The following is a 17,786-nucleotide window of genomic DNA, read 5'->3' on the forward strand; positions in this document are numbered from 1 at the left end:
AAACAGGTGTTTGGAGGTTTTTGTTAAGTGGACAGTTTGAGTGCTTGCAGTAGCTTCCCTGGTCCTACCCTGTATATGCTAAGTAATATTCCCCTCCTCCCCTATCATGGACATCAAAAATTGTGGTGTCCCACTCCTTCCTAGACACCTTCCAAAATTTCACTGGTTTAGAGCCTTTGATTTAAATATGTGTTTCAAGGACTTGCTTAATGATTTTTCAAATCCATCCAGCCATCCATTTATTAATTTATCTGTTCATTTGTTAATTTGACCACACTTACATGCCTTACGGGAATTTAGTTCTCCAACCAGGAATCAAACCTGGGCCCTTGGCAGAGAGAGTGCAGAGTCTTAACCACTGGTCTGCCAAGGAATTCCCACCCTTTATTAACTTAAGTCACCAGAGTATTATTTCAGGGTTGTGTCTTATATCCCCTATAGTTCTTTTATTTAAAAAAAAAAAGCCAAACAACAAAAGATTTTTATCGTGAATACCCATATATCCACCACCTAGATTCTACCATGAACATGTTAACTGTACACCTATCTATCATTTATTTATTCATCTGTCCTTTTAGTCACATTTCAGAATAAATGGCAGACAGCACTGCAGTATCCCCTAGATATCATTAGGATTTAGTATTTGTTTACACTTAAAAACCTATCAAAATATAGAGTATCGCTCTCAGAAAGTTCCCCTGTGCCCTTTCCTAGTCAGTCCCCACCCCACCCCCCAGAGGCAACAGTTGTTTAAATTTTTTCTACTAGAGTGTTGCCTGTTGCAGAGTTTAATTTCAGTATCATCTTAGGCTATATCTCCTTGCACTCAGATTCTGCACATTCTGATTCCCAGAATCTATAGTACCTTACGTGGCAAAAGGGATTTTGCAGATGTGGTTACAGGAAGGACCTAGATGTGGGGAGATTGTCCTGTATTATGTGGGAGGACCCAGTGTAATCACGTGGTTCCTTAAACGAGTCAGAGATTTGAGAACAAAGACATCCAAGATGCTGCACTGCTGGCTTTGAAGATGTAGGCAGGGACCACAAGCTGAGAAATGGTCATGGGCCCTAGGAGCTGGAAAAGGTGAGAAAAGCCTCCCCAGGGCCTGAGGGAACCAGCTCCGCCAACAGTTGGTTTTAGTCCTGTGAGACCCATTTTGGACTTCTGACCTCTAGAGCAGTAAGATGATAAATCTATGTTATTATGAGCCAAATCCGTGTTATTTTAAGCCACTAAATTTGTGGCAGCTTGTTACAGTGGCAGTTTGAGCAAGAAAAAACTCACACAGGGTATTTGTTTCTTTTGATGTGTAGCAGAGAACAGAATAACAAGAAGTAAAGATTTTTTTTTAAAGAAATCAAGATTTTTTAAAAATCTCCCAAGATTCTACAACTCTTAACAAATCAGATTTCAGTTTTTTTCCTGCTTCTTCCCCTGTATTTCCCTAGGGACTTGTCATTTTGAGTTTTAATTACAACCTAGCACAAATTTTGCATTCTGGTTTTTTTCCCCCACTGAATGTTTTTGATCAGAAATATATGTCCATGTTGCTATAAAGTCTTTATAACTATTTTAAAAGGGCTGTAAATAAAATCAAATGACTGTATTAAGTTTAACCACCTTGGAGTTTTTTTGTTTGTTTGTTTTTGTTTTTAGGCCATGCCACACAGCTTGTGGGATCTTCGTTTCTCAGTTGACCAGGGATCAAACCACCTGGGCCCTGGCAGTGAAATTGCTGAGTTCTAGCCACCGAACTGCCAGGGAATTCCCCTTAACCATTTTGTTAAAGGATAAACGTAATTGGAAAGTAGAATCATGATTCAAGTACACAATGAACATGTTAAAGGTTGTAGTTGTTAATTAATTGGAGACCCAGTAAAATGTTTTAATAATAAGCCAGGTAAGAGTCTTGAAATGAATTTTTTATTACAAAACTGACAGAATTCCATAAGTTAAATTCCACTGGATGAAATCTGTATTTCTCTGCACAAAAATCATCTTCACTGTTAATTTTCCTCAAGGTTAATAATCATGAAGTGGCTTAAAGAGAGTGGACGGTGGAGACAGCCTAGAAAGGGTTGGGGGTGGATGGGTAGATGGAACACCCAGTAACGGGAGAGAGGAAAGGTACTTCAACGTCTTCCACCATGTTTCCTGATATCCTGTTGTTGGGTACTTCAGGTATTTCCAATTTTTTGCATTTATTAAAACAAAAAGTCAATACGTCTTTAAACATGTAATTTTTTTCTTCCCTAAATACCTTGATTCTATAGGATAAAATAGTGGAAGGAGGGCTATAGGGTCAAAAGATTATTATATGACATTCAGTTGGTGATGCCAAGTTGTATAAGCCTCCCACACACCAAAAACAAACCCCACCCACATCGCACGGCAGAATATGGGCCGTCACGTCCATGGTCTCCTTAAAACATGAGCACTTTGTTTTTCCAGACACCCTGCCACTCCCCCTCTTTTGCTTCATGTTCCTTGGTTGGAAGTAGATCTGTGGAGAATTGACCGGACCGGACCAGCCCTGCCCCAGTGCTGACTCCATCTGAGCCCCAGAACAGTACCCTGGATCTCTCACTAAAGAAGAAACAGTTGGGACTTGCCTGGTGGTCTAGTGGTTAGGAATCCACCTTGCAAGGCAGGGGACGCAGGTTCCATCCCTGGTCAGGGAGCCAAGGTCCCACATGCCTCAGAGCAACTGAGCCCAGCACTCTGGAACCCAGCCAGCACAACTAGAGAGCTCAGTGCTCCTCAGTGAAGATCCACGTGCTGCCACGAAGACCCAGTGCAGCCAAATAAAAAGTGTGTATTAAAAATAATAAATAAAGAAGCAGGAGCACCACAGGCCCAGCTGGAACTGGTTCATGTTGCCACTGACTTTGTTCTCCTTTTCCTTCCTTTTTGTTTTCTTCTTGAGAAACATGGTGGTTATATTTACACTCCTGAGATTCAGGAGAACTGATTCTGCTTCTGACCTTTGCCATGGGTTAGACACTGATCTACCCTGTTAATGAGTTTTTCCAATAGTTGAATGGATTTGGGGTGGAATTTGGGGAGTGTATAGTAGGTCAGAGTGACTGAGTGAACTTTAAGATAACCTCCCAACTCTTAAAATTGTACTGATTTAAAATTCTGTGATCACATGAGAAACTTCACAGTTTGTATGCGGCCATGGCAGCCACACACCACCTCTGCTCCCCAGTAACCAGGATGACAATTTGACTGCAAAAAAGAATTCCACCAGCCCCTACTTGTTTCAGGAAATGACTGGCCACACAACCTCCACCCCTTCCTCTTTTGAAATGTTCCCAGACTACTTGCTTGGCCCATTGCAGCTAACCAAGGATGGCCAAATGTACTTGAAGATCAGTTGGTCTCTCCTTTGCTCCACAAACCTGGCCTATGGGAACGTTTTCCAATTGGAAACTACATTAGCATACACCTAGACAGCATATTAAAAGATCTTTGCCAACAAAGATCAGTATAAAGATCTTTGTATAAGTATAAAGATCAGACAAAGGTCAGCTGTGGTTTTTCCAATAGTCGTGTACGGTTGTGAGAGTTGGACCATGAAGAAGGCTGATCTCCAAAGAATTGATGCTTTCCAACTGGTGCTGAGAGTCCCTTGGACAGCAAGAAGATCAAATCAGTCAATCCTAAAGGGAATCAAATGTGAATATTCATTGGAAGGACTGATGCTAAAGCCGAAGCCCCAATACTTTGGCCACCTGATGCTAAGCGCTGACTCATTGGAAAAGACTGATGCAGGGAAAGATTGCAGGCAGGAAGAGAAGGGGGCAACAGAGCCTGGAGATGGTTGGATGGCATCATCGACTCTGCACACAAGTTTGAGCAAACTCCGGGAGATAGGGATAGGGAAGCCTGGTGTGCTGCAGTCCATGGGGTGGCAAAGAGTTGGGATACGACTGAGCAACTAAATAACAGATCTCATTTTTATGCAATAAAATGTACCCCCTGACACTTTTGAACCCCTGCGGAAGTGAAGATGATGGCAAGAGTTAGTTCCCTTGCAGCAAGTTTCTAAATAAACAGGCTTTATTTTGTCTTAAACTTAGATTTGTCTTTGACACATGTGGGATGTGTGTATGTAAGAATTCTGCCCTCAGCATGCACCTGCTTCCTGGATAAATGTGGGTTCACTTTGGTTGATAGCCTTGGTCTGAACGGGGTTCTCAGGAACCACTGAGAAAGCAGGGTTTAGGGATTCCTGTTCAGCCCCATAATTAAATGCAATGAATTAATGAGGGACATCTGACACCAAAACTGCATTAAAGTTAAAATGCCAAGGGCAGCACTCCCCTGGCTTCTGTCAAGTGGGTCTTACGAGTTTCCTGAGTTCCCCACGTGCATGGGACAGATTGATTACGGGCCATCAGGAGCTGGGCTTTGCAGCAGCTGCCCTGTAGAGTACACAGGAAAGCAGCTGTCGGCTTTTATTAGGAAGGTGGAAATATTTGCTAGTGAGTATGTAGGACTGATTTATTATTGGATCTATCTGCCAGATACCACTGTAGTTTTTCCTAGTTTAGAATTAATTTGTGTATTTCCCAAAGTAGTGGATGCCCAAGATTTAGGGAAGTAAATTGTTAGTTAAAAAGTGTTAGCTGCTCACTCATGTCCAACTCTTTGTGATCCCATGGACTGTATCCCTGCCAGGCTCTTCTGTCCATGGGATTCTCCAGGCAAGAATACTGGAGTGGGTAGCCATTCCCTTCTCCAGGGGATCTTCCCGACCCAGAGATCGAACCTGGGTCTCTCTTTACCATCTGAGCTGCCAGAAAAGCAAAAATTCAGTTAACCACGGAGTAGAGTATGTTTATGGTATGTCATCCCTGTGGTCAGTGCTATTCTAGGTGTTAGGGGTGAGTACAGGAGAGGGAAGAGAAAGGTGCCACCTGCAAGACCTTCTGTGCTAGTGGAGACCCTAAACATGAACAAATCAACAGCATCAGGTGTCCAGAAGGTGACGGCAGTGAGGAGAGTGGTAGAGTAGCCAACTGAAGGCGGGGAGGAAACCCGCTGGGATAATGGAACAGCAAGTATGAAGGCTCTGAGGCGTGGTGGATTAGGGGTGCCAGGAAAACAGTAAGTCCACGTGGGGAGAGCAGAGGTGTGCAGGGCAGAGTTGAGCAAGAGCCAGGTAAGGCAGGGTGTTAGCATTACAGATAGTGAGCATGGTGATGGCATTGTGGATTTCAGCAGGGGAGTGATGTCTTTTGCTTTTACAAGATGTCTCTGGAAACTGGAAAATTGAAGATCACTGTAGCTGATCTCCCCAGATGACCCCAGTGGTTCCTCTACTCCCCTTGAGTCTGGGCTGGCCTTGTGACTGCACCATTAGCAGGCAGTGGGATGGGTGTTCTGAGACCTCCAGCCCCAGGCCTTAAGAAGACTGCCAGCTTCCACTGCTTTCCTCTTGGAAGCTCTGTGGAAGTGCTATACTGGAGGAGAATCGAGCCCACAGTCCCAGCTGGGGCCCAGCCACCTGCCAGTCAGGTCGAGGAGTCACCTGGATGTTCATTCCATCCAGCTGAGCCCACAGATGCCCAGAGCCCCAGCAACATCACATACACTGAGGAACCACCTCACTCAGCTCAGGAAAACCAAAGAATTGTGAGATTTAAAACACCGGTTTTGAAGTGGTTTATTTCACAGCAAAAGACGATTGAAATGGGGGTAATCAGGGAGGCACACACCAAGGGGCTGGCTGTTGGGGTTAGGCCAGAGATGAGGCAAAGTGGGTTAGTCTCTCAATCGTGTCTGACTTTGTGACTCTATGAACTGTAGCCCACCAGGCTCCTCTGTCCGTGGAATTCTCCAGGCAAGAATACTGGAGTAATTCCCTTCTCCAGGGGATTTTCCCAATCCAGGGATTGAACCCAGGTCTCCTGCAGTGCAGGCAGATTCTTTACCATCTGAGCCACCAGGGAAGCCCAGAGATGAGCGAGGTCTTGATCAAATTGGTAGAAGCGAGGGTGGTAAGAAAGTGATCAGGTCCAGGACATACTACCAGTGTAGCTTTCAGCGGAACTGTGAGGGAGAGTCCCAGTAGAAAAGCAGCACTCTTCTGCCAGGCCCTCCTCACTCTAGCCCATGCATAGAGACAACTATTTCAAACTCCTAGCTCGCTCTTCTGCAGTTACCACCATGTTGCACCAGTCGATTATATTGTTTTTTAGGGGATTTTTTGTTTGCTTGCTTGCTTGTTTGTTTAGAAAATAAGATTAAATCTTTGGAAAGAACCTGCTTAATTAAGAAACAAAATCTCAAGAGACATAAAGGAAATTAATAATAGATGTGACCACCTAAAAATGAAAGAATAAAACTTCTGTATCATAAAGAATGCCATAAAGAAAAGAGCCATAATGGAGAAATTTTTTTTTTTTTTTTACAAAATATAACAAAAATCTTGTACCCTAAATATATAAATAATTCTAAAGAAAAAAATTTAGTAGAAAGTAATATTAAGCTACTCTTAAGAATTTTACATTATATTGCTGTGCTTCAGCGTGTCACTTTAGGATCTTAATCTTCTCCTGTGGCCTCTTATCCTCCAGCAGACACGCCCAGGCTTCTTCACAGCAAGATGGTCTCAGTTCTGCCTTGCACTAAGGTGATCAGAGGGGACTCCCCACCCCCCATTCCATGGCAAGGTGGAGCCCTGTTGCTCTCCTTGCTCCGCACAAAGCAAAGGTAGCAGAGGCAACACTCACCTCCTCACAGCCAAAGTGTTGGGGAGGGTTACAGAGAAGGAGTAGCTACAGAAAGAGATCCTTTTAATTTGTGTATGAAGTTGGCACATACTCAGGTGTCCTATGCATGAAACCCACTGGAATTAATAGGAAAGTCTCTGAGAACTGAACTATGATGTGGAATACTGCATGGTTTTAGATTGACCTCTGGGTAGCACACAAGCAGGCAGACCAAAATAGCACTGAATTTGGAACTAAACTGACATTGAAACACACAGACCACAAAAGTGAGCCATAATGTGCATTCTGAACTGAAACAGGTTGAAGGCATGCCAAAGTAGAAGGTTTTTTAAAGGAAAAAGATTCTTTTTTAAGGAAAGATTCTTTTTAAAGGAAAAACACCCAAAAATCCAGGATAAAATCAAATATTACCAGATCTGAACTGGAATGAGAAAAGACAGTCAACAGATCCCAATATCGAGATGACATGGATGTTGAGATTATCTGACAAGGATGGTAAAGCAGCCATCGTAAGAAAAGAGGAAAGAGTGAAGGAAGGGAAAGGATCAACAAGCAACGGTGAACACTCTTGAAACAGAGAAATATTGATAAAATGTTTCAGCAAAGAAATAGAAAATATAAAGGAAAACCAAATGGACATTTTAGAACTAAAAAGTACAAAAATAAGATACTCATTGGATGGACACAGTGGCAGAATGGAGATGACAGAGGAAAGAAACAGTGAACCTGAATTTGGGCCAATACAAGCTGCACGGTGTGAACAAGGAAATAATAGGTAAGAAAAAAGACAGCTCTAGGAGCCTGTTGGACAAGACCAAGGTACGTCACTGGAGTCCCAAAAGGAGAGAAGAAGGAGTGCAGTGCAGAAAATACAGAGAAGTAATAACTGGAAAATTCTCAAATTTGGTAAAAGAACATAAGTTTACTGACTTAAGAAGCTGAGTGAACCCGAAACTGAGAATACATAACAGTCCTAAAATAAGAAGCTGAGTGAACCCCAAACTGAAAATACATAACAATCCTAAAATTGTATGCACTAACAGCCAAATTCTAGACAGTAAGATGGTGGACCATAAGGAAAGCTGAGCACCGAAGAATTGATGCTTTTAAACTCTGGTGTTGGAGAAGACTCTTGAAAGTCCCTTGAATTGCAAGGAGATCCAACTAGTCCATCCTAAAGGAGATCAGTCCTGGGTGTTCACTGGAAGGACTGATGCTGAAGCTGAAACTCCAGTACTTCGGCCACCTGATGCGAAGAGCTGATTCATTTGAAAAGACCCTGATGGTGGGAAAGATTGAAGGCAGGAGATGAAGGGGATGACAGAGAATGAGATGGTTGGATGGCATCACTGACTCAATGGACATGGGTTCGGGTAGACTCCGGCAGTTGGTGTTGGACAGGGAGGCCTGGTGTGCTACAGCTCGTGGGGTCGCAAAGAGTCGGACACGACTGAGCAACTGAACTGGACTGAAGATGGTGGATTCCAGGGGCTGGGGCTCATGATATTGGCAGATATTGACTGGTCAAAGGGTACAAATATGCAGTTATAAGATGATTAAGTTTGGGGATCTAAAGTATGGTGTTTAAGTTAACAATACTGTATTATGTTCTTGAAAGTTGCTAAGAGAGTAGATATTAAATACTTTCACCACAAAAAAAGAAATGGTAATTATGTGAAGTGATGGTATGTAGATAACTAATACTATTGTAATAATTTTGCAATATCTAAGTGTATCAAATCATCACATTTTATACCTTAAACTTACACATATGTCAACTCTATCTCAATAAACCTGGAAAAAAATGCATAGTGGAAAAAAACTAGAACAGAATAAGTACAAATTATGAGACATTTACAAAAGGTGTGGCATACACATAATGAGAAAACAAGGAGAAGAGAAAGAAGAGAGAAGAAATGACTTGTAAGTCATTGAAGTTGTAATCACTTACAAGTTTCCAAATTTAATGATAGATACCAAACTACAAATTCAAGAAGCTCAAGAAATACCAAGCAGGATAAACACCAAAAAGTCGATGCCAAAGCATTTTATATTAAAATGGTAGGAAACCAAGGACAAAGAGAAAATCTTGAAAGAAGCCAAAGAGAGGTATGGTGGGAAACACCTTACTTGTAGAGGAACAAGGATGAAAATTACATTGGGCTTTCTCATCAGAAAGTAAGAAGAGAGTGGAGTGAGACATCCAAGTGTTGAAAGAAAATAACAACCAGCCTAAAATGTTGTATCCAGCAAAATTATCATTCAAAAATGAAGGAGAAATAAAGTCTTTCTCAGACAACAAAAACCTGAAGGAGAGAAGAACAGGAGATCAAATTGCCAACATCCATTGGATCAAAGAAAAAGCAAGGGAATTCCAGAAAAACCATCTGTTGGCTTCATTGACTACACTAAAGACTTTGTGTGGATCACAACGAACTGTGGAAATTTTTTAAAGAGATGGAAATACAGACCACCTTACCTGCCTCTTGAGAAACCTGTATGCAGGTTAAGAAGCAACAGTTAGAACTAGACATGGAACAGTGAACTGGTTCCAAATGGGGAAAGGGGTACTTCTATGCAGAGTACATCATGCAAAATGCCAGGCTGGATAAAGCTCAAGCTGGAATCAAGATTTCTGGGAGAAATATCAATAACCTCAGATATGCAGATGACCCCACCCTAATGGCAGAAAGTAAAGAACTAAAGAGCCTCTTGATGAAAGTGAAAGAGGAGAGTGAAAATGCTGGCTTAATACTTTACATTCAAAAAATGAAAATCATGGCATCTGGTCTCATCACTTCATGGCAAATAGATGGGGGAAAAATGGAAACAGTGACAAACTATTTTCTTGGGCTCCAAAATCACTGCAGATGGTGACTGCAGCTTGCCCTTTGGAAGGAAAGCTATGACAAACCTAGACCACATATTAAAAAGCAGAGACATCACTTTGCCAACAAAGGTCCATATAGTCAAAGCTATGGTTTTTCTACTAGTCATGTACAGAAAATTGGACCATAACAAAGACTGAGCACCAAAGAATTGATGGTTTTGAGCTGTGGTGCTGGAGAAGACTCTTGAGAGTCCCTTGGACAGCAAGGAGATCAAGCCTATCAATCCTAAAGGAAATCAATCCTGAATGTTCATTGGAAGGACTGATACTAAAGGTGAAAATCCAATCCTCTGGCCACCTGATGTGAAGAGCTGACTCATTGGAAAAGACATTGATGCTGGGAAATATTGAGGACAGGAAGAAAGGGAGAGACTGGCATCATCAACTCAATGGACATGAATTTGAACAAACTCCAGGACATAGTGAAGGACAAGGAAGCCTGGCTGTTGCAGTCCACGGGGTCACAAAGAGTTGGATATGACTGAGCGGCTGAACAACAACAGACCTGCCTTGCAAGAAGTGTTAAAAGAAGTTCTTCAGAGAGAAGGAAAATAATATCAATTGGAAATTCAGATCAACATAAGGAAGGAAGGTATCTGAGAAGGAAGAAATGAAGGTAAAATACAATCTTTGTTGCTTGTATACCTACCTAGTCTTAGAGATAATTCTTTGTCCAAAGTAATAATAGCAACAGTGAACAGGGTGATTCTAGCATATGAAAAGTGAATTGAATGGCAGCAATGTTATAAGGGATTGGAGGGAGGAATTGGAACCACTCTGTTGTAAAGGACTTGGAGTACCCATGAAGTGGTACAGTGTCATTTGAAAGTGGACTTATAAACAAGTATCAAATCCTTAAGCTGTACACCTTCAGGTAATGTAATGTTATATCAATATGTCCATTGTACCTCAGTAAATAAAAATATAAAAGAAAGTGGCCTTGGATTAGCTGCAGACATACTGCACACTCCAGTGCTGCAGTCCCCAACCTTTTTGGCACCTGGGACCGGTTTTGTGGAAGACAATTTTTCCCTGGACTGGGGTTGGTGGGACAGTTTTGGGATGTTTCAAAAGCTTATTATATTTATTGTGAACTTTATTCCTATTATTATTACATCAATTCCACCTTAGATCCTGGAGGTCAGGGACCTCTGTTTTAGGGAAGCTGTTGACAACTTTTTAAAAGAAGTAACTGATATTCTGAGAAGAGAGAAAATGGAATCATACAAAATCAAAATCAGTCACCATCCACACTACAGCACGTTCAAGGTCTACCGATAGCCAGGTGGCTGGAGCAGGAGAGGGGACAGTGGGCGAGGCTGTGCCAGCATGGGTTCGACTTCTAGAGAGGTGCCCAGGGATACAGCAGGCACGCAGCAGTCCCTCGCTTCTGCCCCTAGGCCCAGGCAAGCAGGGGAGGGATAACCCAGGCCCTGAAGCACAGAGGGGTGTGACACAAACAGCTTGTTAATGAGTTAAGGCCTGGGACTCGGGTGATGGCTCCCTCCCTCCGTCCCTCATTCACCACTCTCTGGGGATGCCCTGTGGTTAAATCTAGCAGTGATCCTCAAAATGACACTTACCTGGAAATGAGTACAGAGTACAGTTGAGGGTGGGCCGAGGGAGGCCGCCTAGTGCGAACGATGAGGGGTGTTTTCTGCAGAGAGTTGAGAAGCGGTAATGAAACCACTGAAAGGCTCCTGCTTTTTATTATCACTCTGCGCTGGCAGTTCTAACCCAAGTCAGTGATTAACTTTCTCCTCCTGGTAAAAATCTTTTGCAAGTCTAGGTTCTAAATGGTCACTGTGGTTACTGTTAAGTTGTAATAACAGGCTATTAGCACAGTTTAAAACTACTTTTCCTGTAATAAACACTGTGCTCTACATGGAAGTTAATCCAGAGAACTTCATTATACACTTGGCTCCCCCCACACACCCAGACTCAACTACAGGCATTTGTTTCTAGTTTGGTAACAGTTTGTAACAGTTAAACACCACTCCAGACACAGCTGGTGTGCCCTCCAGTTGTTCCGCACCCCGCACACCCCTGAGTCTGAACAGCAAAAGTGACTAAGCAGTGATAGCCCTGTGACCCTGGGAGGCAGCCACAGAACCCGCGTGACCTCACGCTTTCACTGCACGTGCAGATCACACGCCAGACTTACTGGGTTCGCTCTTTATTTTTGCAAACAGAAAAAAGACATTACTGTGACAGAAATATTAATTCATCACTTTTCCTTTGTTTGCACTGTAATACTATATTTGTTGATTTGGTTTGTTGTTTTTCACTGCTACAATTATATATATGTGAAGTCCAATAAAGAAACTTTCCACACTCTGAATTTCTTTTCTGGTCATTATTCTTATGATTTATTTCGTGATTATTAATGACAATAATTATGCTGCAGAGGAGGAAGTAGTGAGAAAATCTCTGATCATGAAGGCTAATTCAGCCCTGACTTTGCCCGAAACTTCACATCAACTCCACAAGATGGGCTTCTGTAGCCCATTTTATAGGTGAGGAAACTGAGGTTCAGAAAGGGAAGGGGAAAAAGCCCAGGATTACATTAATAAGTGACAGGAAAGGGGTTCAAATCCAAGGCTGGCCCAACTCCAAAGTCCATGTCTGAAATGCCAGAGCAAGACACAGCAAACGTGGACATGGACTGTGGTGGCCAGGGGGCTTCTTGAAAGACATTGTGCTGGGATGGTCTTGGGGGGAGGGCAGTGAAACATGAGGAACTTGCGAGGAGACAAGAGAACAGGGGCTCCACCCTGAGCCCTGCCACTCCCTGGCCGGCATGGCCTTGGACAGTCCCTGGGTCAAGGATTCCACAAGTCAGGCTAAACCAGTGGTCTGGGCAGTGATGGTGGCTGGTGAGCAAATGTGATCTTTCCCTACCCCGTCTAAGAAATGAACCCTCAAGTCCCCCTTGGCCCACACCCCCCGCAAACCCTGCACCTCTGGGGTTAGGAGCCCAGCTGCTGGCTGGAGGTCTGGATGGCATTAGTTAGAAACATAAGCCTGGGTACTGGACAGGCCTGGCTTTGAGTCCCAGATCCACCACCTTCTCAGATGAGTCAGCCTTGGACGTGACTCTTCTTGTCCCTGTTTTCAGTGTCCTAAACCATAAAGTTGGATCATCATATTGATCTGAAAGAGTAGTTGTGAGAATGAAAAATAGTAATAATACCTGATACTTAACTGGAAAATTCTGGTACCCAAAATTCCAAGAGTATGACTGATTTTTTTTTTTCCATTAAATTTCCTAACCACTCTGTGAAGCTATTATTCTCATTTATAGATGTGGCAGTGGAGGAACAGAGTGGTGATGATCATTGCCCAAGGTCACACCCTTGTTCTGCTTGGCTTGTGTCTGTCCCACAGGAAATGTCTCACAGTTACAACTGTAACTAGTTCTGACACATGGGTCCCACACAGGCATCTCCCTGTCTCTGGAATGAGGATGTGTCTGACAACTGATGTCCAAGGAACATGTCAGTCAGCAGGCGGAGGGAGAGTTAGGTGTCCTCACTGTCTCTGGCCAGTTCCTCGGATGGCTGAGATGAAGCCTGATGGAATTTTATCAGACTGAATCCCTAATTATCACTTACAGTGGCTTCTAAAATGATGCCACATGGAAATAGAAGGTTATTGAGTGTTCAGAAGGCTATCGTCACCCAGGCAAAACAAAACTTGCCAAAATCATCCAAAGAACGTGAAGAACTTTAATCTTTGATCAAGTCACCAAAGTGACCATGATGTGCAATTTTAGAAATAAAATACACTACTGTAAGTTTTTTAGAGGGCACACCTGATATGCCTTTTTCACCAAAGTTACTAAATAGATGTATTTCCTTTAAAAATCTTACAAACTGACTCTTGGTGACCCCATGGACTGTAGCCTGTCAGGTTCCTCTGTCCACACACACACACACACACACACACACACACCCTGGACTGGAGGGATCAAGGCTGCAGCACCAAGCCCTGATGTCCTAGGCCCCAGCTCTGCCTCTCTGCAAAGGCTCCATTTCCAGCAGAGGCAGGACAGCTGCCAGCAACTCCAGCAGCCAGCCCTCTCAGGTTCGATGCTCCCATTCTTCTCAACATTTGGAATAAATCCTAAGCCCAACTGTCAGTGACTGGAACAGGGCTATGTGACTACCCTCTGGACAGTTCACTGGAGGCTCAGGGGATGGAATGCAAGTCCGGGCCTGCCTTAGTCATTCTTGTCCCCTTGTAGTTAGGGGTACTTTCAACTCCACCCACTGCCCAAGGCTGAGGTGGGGGAGGAGGCTTCCCCTGAAGAAAATCGGGGGTTGATACCATAAGAAGTGAATGCTGGGTGACCCCCAAATTATAAGCGTCTTTGGAAAATAATATTTGGTAATGAAATGAAGGTTCAGAGAGGTGACATACCAGATCATCCACCTGGCTGCTCAGTGGCCCCAGAAGGGGAAGTGCCATTGTCAGACCACCTGTCAAGAGTGGGAAGAGTCCTTGGAGGCCCCTGGTGTGGTGGGCCGGGGAAGCTGGAGGCCCAGAGCGGGAGAATGACTGGTCCAAGATCATTCAGCAGCCCCCGGCATGGATGAGCTCAGGTAAGATCTTGGTTCCCCATCTAGTGCTCCCAGCTGATCTTGTGAGTACCCAAGGGGACTTTGGGATGGGGGCGTCCAGCTATTTCATCATTCTTGGAGGAGAAGCTCCATCAGCCTCTTTGGGAAAGGACTTTCTCCCAGCAGATGTAGTGGGGTAGCTTTAACAAGCCACCTCATCCCCGGCCTCATCTCTGCTGTACTGAGTCTCAGTTGGGCACGGGCCTTCCCAGTCCTTGATGGTGCCAATCTGATGCCTTAATCTTGTATAAAATGCAAGCCCCAGGCCAGCGCCTCCACCTGCTCCAGCTACCCTGCCTTCTGTGGATTCTGGAGCCATCACTGCTAACCAGGCTGGATCTTCCCATGTCTTTTTCCACTCTGAGAAGGGCCACATCTTCACCAAGCCAGATCCTAAGAACCCAGCAGTGTTTCCTTATCTAGTGTTCAAAGCTGGGAACCCAGCAAGCATGAACCCACCAACCCTGCTGTCTCTGGAATTCTCTGTGGTGGGGGGACTTGGGTGCACTAGTCTGATTCAGGGTGGTAAGGAGGCTGGGTAAGGCTTCCTTTGCATAATAAGTGCATAATTTTATGTAGATGGTGCATCATTTGGGGGTGATGGAGGGGCATCTGATATAGATTAGGAGGGGCTTAAGCACCCACTGAGTTTCCCTGGTGGCTCAGATGGTAAAGAATCTGGCTGCAATGCAGGAGACCTGGGTTTGATCCCTGAGTCGGGAAAATCCCCTGGAGAAGGAAATGGCAAACCACTCCAGCATTCTTGCCAGGAGAGCCCTATGGACACAGGAGCCACTGGCCCATCCCTGATATTATCATCAATTTAAATTTGAGGAACCAGGCCTACCCCAAGGACAGGGCACCTATGGTGGAAATGGAAATCAGGTCCTTCCAATAGTGGGAAAGATGTGGGGTGGGGGGCTGGGTGCAAGGATTTCTTCCCCGCTTGTTGGGACTTCCAACAAGGACAACTGAGGACTGTATTTATGACATAGAAAGCTTTAAATGAAAAAAAAAAAAAAAAGAAATTTACAAGAAAATGTGTGTGTAAGGAGGTAGGGTGTGTGTGTGAATCAAGTTTATGGTGGTCAAGAGCATAGGATTTGGAGCCAGACCGCTCAGGTTCAACTATTGCTTTCACCCCTTACTTAACCTTCTTATTTTTAAACTCTGTGCCTCGATTTCTTCATCTGCAAAATGGGGATAGTAACAAAGTAAAGACTCCAGGAGATAACTCCACCTAAAGCAGTGAACACATGTCCGGGCACATGTGAGTGCTCAGACGATGTTAATCTTGCTAGTCTCCTGCGCAGGGACCTCTTTCCTACAATCTTCGGCAGCCAGACTCTGGCCTGACCCCAGCTGGCCCCACCCTGGCTCCGGAAGCCGGCAACCCCGCTGAGGCCTCAGTCCATTGTTCCCTCCTTCCTGCTCAGCTTCGCAGCTCCGCAGCTCCTGCCAGGGCGCATCCGGGCTGGGGAGCCCACCCTCGCGCCACCCCTACTCCACCCCCGCCGACCCACTCCCAGTCAGTCCGAGTCAGGCCCCTCCCGCTTGGAGTTGCAGCCCTGGACTTCTCCGAGGCCTCGGTCCAGCTCACCCCAGTCTCCTGTCTAGAAAAATTGAAAACAGCAGAGGCACCTCTCAGGGCTGCCTGAGGGTTCAATGAGATCACGCCTGCAGGAGGCTGAGCTCCAGGTCTGGTGTCCCACCCAGAGTATGGCTGTCCTTGCAGATACTGTCAATTTAGGGGGATGGCTGCTCCCGCCAGGGCGCAAGGGGGATTGGTTCAGTCGTAGTGTCTGGGCTGGAGTGGATTTCTTAAATCACGCTACCTCTCCTCACCCCACCACTCAACCTCTCCCCTGGCATGAGGCAAAAAGTGGGTAAAAGGACTGGACAGCTTTCCCAGGCCGGCAGCTGGAAGAGATGGGCTCTGGAGTCCTTGCATCCTGGCTCTGCCTTGGAATTGCTATATGGCCTTGGGCAAGGCCTCCCCTTCTCTGTGCTCCCCTTTCCCTCCTCCCTGGCTGTTCTGCTGGCTGACTGGGTAACTGTGGGAAAGTTGATCCCCCCAGGACTCAGTTTGCCCTATCTGCCAAATGGCCTGCACCCCTAGATTAACGAGGTGACTGCTGGTCTCAAAGTTTCTTTCTTGTCTTTCTGCTGCCCTGTCCCCCATTTCTCTGCTCAGACAAACCCACCACACTGGGCTGACCACGGGAGGCTTCCGGAAGAGTACGTCCAAGCCTTATCGGTGTGTCTCTTTCTGCTGGGCAGGATCAGGATCTGGTTTTTGATATGCTTTCTCTCCACTCTCAGCCCAGGAGGCAGAACGGGCCTCCCTGTCCACAAGTTGGCTTTGATGCAACATGAACAACACATGGCAGCATGCTGAGTGACCAGTGTGCTGCAGCGAGCCTCCTGTCATCAGAGGAAGTTTGCTCAAGGCGTGAGGTGCGGGGAGGAACCCGGGCTTACATCACAGCACAGCTTCAAAGCCTCAGCCTATTCTCAGAGTACCGTCCTGCGGCCTTCACACCCCCAGGGGACCTCTCTGGCCATTATGTTCCTGCCAGTGGCTATCATCTTGCTGCCTTCCCTCTCCTGCTTCCCTCCTTTTGCTCCCCCATCCTGTGGACTGCAACAGAAACCCCTGAATCTTCTCTTCCCGCTATACGAACAATTGGTTTGTTCCCAGTTTCGATAGGGGCAGTTGGGGGGCGGTGGGGCTTGGTTGCCCACAGGCTGGGCTGTGCTCTGCTTAGTCACTCAGTCGTGGCCGACTCTTTTGCGACCCCATGAACTGTAGCCCACCAGGCTCCTCTGTTCATGGGGATTCTCCAGGCAAGAATACTGGAGTGGGTCACCATGCCCTCCTCCAGGGGATCTTCCCAATCCAGGGATTGAACCCACCTCTCTTGCATTGCAGGCAGATTCTTTACTGTCTGAGTCACCAGAGAAGCCCATGAATACCAGACTGGGTAGCTTATCCCTTCTCCAGGGGATCTTGCTGACCCAGGAATAGAACCAGGGTCTCCTGCACTGCAGGCAGATTCTTTACCAGCTGAGTTACTAGGGAAGCCCGGATGCCCCATAATCTCCATTGATTCCCCCCAAATCATCCCAAACAGATAAGGTCACCCTCAAAGAAATCTTAGGGATATTTTATGCTTTATAAACAGTCTTAAAATAAGCCCCTTGCCTCCCCTAAGCCTCTCTTTGCCAACCTTCTGCTCTCAAGTTTGCTCACCCGAGCTCACCAAAGGGCTCAGTAGGGCAAAGGGTGTTCCACTGAAAAGTATTTCCTTCCATGAAAGGCTGCTGGGAATATAGAAGGCACATTTCCCCATGCTACTTGTGTATTTTAATTACTCTTCACCATAACTGTTGTTTGAGAAGTACGGGTTCGATTTTGCAGAAGAGGAACCTGGCGGATTGGAAGGCCTGTCTGGCCTGACAGCTGCAGGCTCAGGGCTGTCAGATGTCTTTCTTCTCTTCAGCCCCCCACACCAGGTAGGTCCCTG

Source organism: Muntiacus reevesi, chromosome 2, assembly GCF_963930625.1.
Source record: "Muntiacus reevesi chromosome 2, mMunRee1.1, whole genome shotgun sequence".
Lineage (NCBI taxonomy): Eukaryota > Metazoa > Chordata > Mammalia > Artiodactyla > Cervidae > Muntiacus > Muntiacus reevesi.